Source organism: Styela clava, chromosome 12 (assembly GCF_964204865.1).
Source record: "Styela clava chromosome 12, kaStyClav1.hap1.2, whole genome shotgun sequence".
NCBI classification, from domain to species: Eukaryota; Metazoa; Chordata; class Ascidiacea; order Stolidobranchia; family Styelidae; genus Styela; species Styela clava.
The window spans coordinates 2839279-2845278 of NC_135261.1; the positions used below are offsets into that span (position 1 = coordinate 2839279).

Here is a 6000-nt window from a genome sequence, read left to right on the forward strand (position 1 = left end):
TGTGAGAAACGTCGGCATTGTATCGTCATAATTTCGGGGCTAGCCCCGATCGACCCCGATGATTTAGTAAAAGAAACAGAAGACAAACGAGACAAACGCGGCGAGTGGAAGATAAAAGAGAGAATACGATATACAATGAGCAACCGGGGCAAAATCGGCGTCGCCCCGTCGACGTTCGGCGAAGGCTTTGCGAGCGAAAAATGAACCATGTCGGGAGAATATGGCTAGTGTAGACAGTCTGTGCAACCGATATTGAGGTATTTTTCGAATATTTTTTATTATACCGAAAAAACAACCGGGGCATTGCCCCGGTTGGCCCTATTGACGCGCCGCCACTGCTGAATCACCAAACCCTGTATCGCGCTAGTGGTTCACAAGATTCGGAAAAATAGGCTTATCGATGAAACCATCTTGCACTGCAATCATGATAGCATTTATGAGCCCAGTGTATTGGGGCAGTCTACCTCCAGAGGTCGCTAATATCCTTCGAAAACATTTTCAGTTTCTGCCTGTACAAACTGATACAACACTTATTGACGAAACCGTTAATCCTCCACGGTTTTTAAAATATAATAAACTTGAGGTATGATCGGTGCGTGATACGAGAGCCTCCTTGCACTTTATGCAAAACATGGCCTCTCGCAGTCTCCTTCCAACAAATCCTGCAATATATTTGATTCTTGTATTCTGACAACCCGATTTTGTTAGGTATGTCAACATAGTCATGATCAGAAGTTAATGGCGTCCGTGGTTCAAGGTCATATTTCTTCATAACAGATACTGAGCTTAAAGTCATATTATGCTTAGTCAGACCAATGACATTAAACAACATGATGCGCAACTCCGGCATTTTTGTCCGAAGATCGTATTCGATAGCACGCTCCAATGCACATACTTGACGAGACGAAAACGAGCGGATGTGTGCTGCTTTCAAGGCGTAGCACGAATGGTGTTCGTGCCTGCTTTGACAGTTGTTGTCGATTTTAATGATATTTTTGAAAGTTGGGGTAAAAAGAAATCGGTAAAAGGTAAGGTGAATACTATTGTTGTATATCACACCCGGGCATCGCACTGTTAAGTACATGTGGGAAAGCCAGCCTTTGTCAAATACTACGAAGTTATTAATTCAGTACGGTACGTAGTTGCCCATTTGCCGAAATTACATATTTACTTACCCGTTATGGTTTCAAATAGTTCATGCACCTCCAGTTAGATTTTTTTAATCAGTGAGGATATATACTCATTGTTGATTGCTGCTCATTGTAACATACTATTACGCATTCACTTTTATTTGCGGATTGAATCAAAGTGTTAACAAGTTCACCTAACATTTCACTCATACCGGTCTATATTGTATAGTCTGATTTCTCAAGTATTTGGAGCCACGAATGCTTGTAATTTTCTGACTAAACCCTTTTATTAGTTGGTTTATATACCAAATTCAGTAAAATATTTTTTAAATAAAACATGAGATATTGGATTTATTAGCTTTTCCATTTTGAATCATATAGACTGCTTTATTTATTCTTAACGAAAAATAATAAATCTCCTTTCTTTCTTCAGATGTGAAAGTTGTGGACAAACCTGTCTAAGCATTGTGAGACTCTTGCAGCACAAGAGGCAATAGCAGAAATAGTAAGTATATCAATCAAGAAATTAAGCCGACATAAAGCAAAACTTTCAACTATTCGTCTAATCTCAATTTCCTATTATTTATTCACAGGACAACTATAGCAGACGGGGAGATATCAGAAGTCTGGCGACATATCAGTGACAGTGTGATTCCAAGAAATATAATGCAATTGAAAATAGAAATTTGCAATAGAAAAACAACCTATGGAGGCATGCAAAGACATTTGACCCTCCGGTAGAGTTGTGTATGGCCCCCACATCCTGCAGGGCTTGAGGAAAATAACTAAAAATTCCAAAGCGTAAGATTGCTTAAGCGGTCTTATTTGTAAAAAGGCACAAAACACGCCAGACATACTTAAAACAGCTTTGGAAATGAGGATTACGGGTACCTCACTGCACCTGTGTTATATTTGGTTCATCAACTTTTGGTAGTACTATAGAAGAAATTCCGGAAGGGGTATAATCATCATGATAAAATACTACATATATATATTTTTTGAACAACTTCAATCTAGACCAGGGATCTCAAACTCGCGGCCCCAGAGAACTTCCAGTGCGGCCCTCGATTAACAATAATTGTAATAGTATTTTGGAAGTTTTTTTTTTTATCTAAATGTAATAGATTTTTCAAACCTTCTAAAGTAAAATTGATTATTCACACAGAAAACAATTTACTGAAAGTAGTTTTGGAATATTGATTTTTTTGTCCACATTTTGACCCAATTAAGAATACACATCAAGCTAGCAAAAGAATACTTGAATAAAACACTTGAGTAATTAAATTAAACGCAAAGTACATGAAGAAGGTGGCATTTTCGAAGAAGGTGGCATTTTCGAAGAAAATGGGAGTTGTAACATTTCTGCTCTTCACAAAATTCTGAAGCACATTGTTTAATTTGTCATATTTCCATCAATACAATCAAAAAACACAATAAGCTCAGCAGTCAATATGACAAATTCGAAGACCAACTTCGAACAGAAAATTTCCATGTGTTTGTATATTAATATAATTATACAACGACTTAGTTACTAAAAATCAATATCAATAATAATTCAAGCAATCCTATGCCACGCAATGTAGTGCGAAATGTCTTGTCGAAAAAATCTGTCATTTGTTTTTTTACTGATCTATACATGAAATGATAAAAATAACTTTTTTGCGTTACTGGAATTAATTAAACATTCGTAAAGATCCAGATAAACCCATGATCATGTGGCCTCGTTAGTTAGAGTTGGTACTATAAAATCATTTCAGACTGGCCTTAGTTATTAAAACATTGAGTTTATACTGTAGTATTTTTGTTAATTTTAGGTTCATATATTTAGATTAAGTTATTTTTAGTGTATGTATCATTCTTTCCTTATTCAAAGCTTGTTCAAAAATGATTTTGATGGTTGTACATAGAATTTTACAATTTTTTATAATAAATACTGTAACTTGCAAATGTTGCAATAATAGTGGAATGCAAATATTAATATGTAATTGCATTTGAAATTGAAGAAAATAATAAAACTTAATCCAACTGTTTAGTTGCATCACAATATATGTCACAAACTAAAACTATCTTAAAAATATCTTTTAAGTATACATTATCAAAAACTGTTTGCGGCTCTTTTTACAATTTTCAAAATGCAATGCGGCTCCCGAAAACCCATGAGTTTGACACCACTGATCTATTCTAGACGATTCAAGCATTGCTTTGGGAGATTATATCACTTCAATTAAATTAAAATAATCTCGCTATATTAAATACAAAATCGTTGCTATCATAAAGGTGAACCAATTCAGCCACTCGAAATATATTGGCCTTCACAAAGCAATGGAGGCAAAATTGAGAGTTCATGAGCTATGAACATTTGTCTTTTTCTTTGTCTTGAACTTTCTATACTCCACAGCCCCTATTAATTTTTTTTAATTTTAATTACCATGTGATGGTCATACATATCTTTAACTTGTATTTTCTGTCATGATGTATTATCTCAATGTGCCAAACTATTAATTAGTGTGCATATTTTGCTTCCAGATGACATAAATGTATTGTCATGTTTATTACCTCAGCTTGGAGTATTGACAAGAAAAAGGTGCCAGTAAATTAGGTAAAAAAATTTTCAACTCATTGTTATAATCAGAATTCACAATCAATAGGAATTATAAACAGCCAACAATCAGTGAGAATTATATGCGAAATCCCTCAGAATAAATTTGTCTAAAATCGGAGGAAGGCAAAAAATATAGGTAGTTTCCATCCACACAAGCATTTCAAGGAGACTTGCTCGAGCCAAACTAAATGAGCATCGTCAGGTGATCGGTAAGGCTGCAAGTTGAATTCAGCCCTGCAACCTCCTGCATAGAAGATAATATTAATTAGTGGGCTATGAGCTAAATTCCTAAATTTAAACAAACCTCTATGACGCATTATGTACCAGCAATGTTACCTACGATTAACTGAATATGTAATATGTCTAATAAATTCACCTACAAAAGCAAGTTCGATAGGTGCAAACTTTGTATTTAAATGAAATTTCAATGATTAAGCGCAAACATTAAAATTACTAACTTTGAACTTTGTCATTATCTGCAAAATGTTCCACACAAATCTTTCCGCTATCGCGTTTGTAATCTTCTCTGATAAAAAAAACGTCTATGATGTCCAGAATTGCTCTTTACAGCTTGCCTGTTATTCCAGCTTTCCAAGTAAGCAAAACTTCTTAGATATAGAGATTATTTTGTTTCGTTACAGGCGCAAAAAGGCAGGTACTACACGTAAAAAAGACGCCGAGTAGCAAAAGCGAGCGGAAAACGGACGCGAAAGGCGACGAGAAATATGTGCATTGGAGCGTATCATGAAATACAATGTTTTGCCTGTAGTCTTATGGAGTGACGTCAGAGTTGCCTATCATGTTGTTTAATGTCATTGGTCAGACTGAAGCTATCAAAAATAATCAAAATGCTCGTTGCATCCTGGGACTCACAGTTCCCTCCAGTGCATTTTACCCCAGTTCTCATAAGCAGTCGTTTATAGGCAGAAGTAAATTGTTGCACAGTTGGATTATTATTGACTCCCCCAGCACCCCTTTCAGCACAAAAAAAATAGTTCCAAATGATCTTGACTAAATTTGTACATTAAAAGATATTTCAAAATTTTTGAGCTGACCAAATCATTAAACAAGCCCTTTGCACTAGATAAAGTTAACAAAAGGCCAATAAAGCCAGTGTTGTGTCGTGAACTCGAAGAATAGACGATGATTGCAGATATTCGAAATGTATTACAGAAACACGCAGTCATCGACTGAAACATCAACAAAACAAGAAGGGCGAGAGAGAAACCAAGGTCACTCATGCATGAAATAATGGGAGCCATAACACAGTATACCACATTTCCCCCTTTGAAAATAATATGTACAGTAGCAAAGTACAAAAGCAATATAAGCGTGCATAAATCACAATTGATAATCTCTATGCCATTTGAGGTACACGCATTCTAGAACTTCTACGAGGCAATTCAGAATTAACAGTGTCAAAATTATCATTAGCAGTATTATCAACAGAAGGTATCACAGTATCATTAGAATCAGGTAAAGCATCATTAGATTCAGGTAAAGCATCATTAGATTCAGGTAAAGTATCATTAGAATCAGGTAAAGCATCATTTTGTACAGGGTTAGTATTAGCACATAGAAAAATTTTGGATTGATTCCATCTACGACCATCACTTGTAGAATATGTAGCAGGACCATGTACACCAATTATCTGTACAGATTCTCCGAACTTCATTTGACCTTTTACAACATGACCAGGTTTCCTAATTCTCACATAGTCACCAATATTCAAATCAAGTTGTTTAGCACTACGTTTCTCATCAGTATATTCTTTATTTGCATTTTGTTTCTTCATAACATGTTCGTATACGTTTTCACTTGACCAGTCTTTCATCATATTATGAATTTCAGGAATATCAAGACCAGTTCTCATTTGTCTATTGTGTAGCAGAACAGAAGGAGAATGTCCAGTAGTAGCATGTTAAGTACATCTATATATACAAAGAAATAGTTGAATAGCATCTTCCAACGGCTGTACATTCATTAGAGCAGTTTTTACAGCATTTCCGAATACAGCATTCCAACGTTCAATTTCACCAGATGCTTGGGGATAGTAAAGTTAAGAGTAACTATGTTTAATATTTCTTTGACGTAAAAATTCTTCAAACATTTGTGATCGAAATTGTACACCATTGTCACTGAGAATTTCATTGCAGTAACCTTCTTTGTAAAAAACGTAAACATCTTTGCGTAAAAGACGTCTCATTGGTTCAACAATAGTAGCAAAATCATGACAAAATTTAGAATAGTATCCAATCAAACCAAGAA

At 35.2% G+C, this 6000-nt stretch overlaps 2 long non-coding RNA genes across 2 annotated transcripts; one reads left to right on the forward strand and one right to left on the reverse strand.

Moving 5' to 3' along the window:
• Positions 1–813: 813 nt before the first annotated feature.
• LOC144430834 (uncharacterized) lies at positions 814–2078 on the forward strand. Its single transcript, XR_013479750.1, has 3 exons — positions 814–1028; positions 1564–1635; positions 1724–2078. It is a non-coding gene; the product is annotated as an uncharacterized LOC144430834 (long non-coding RNA).
• Positions 2079–3725: 1647 nt separating this feature from the next.
• Positions 3726–4554, reverse strand: LOC144430757 (uncharacterized). Its single transcript, XR_013479705.1, has 2 exons — positions 4191–4554; positions 3726–3976 (listed from the first exon to the last, which is right to left on the reverse strand). It is a non-coding gene; the product is annotated as an uncharacterized LOC144430757 (long non-coding RNA).
• Positions 4555–6000: the final 1446 nt, after the last annotated feature.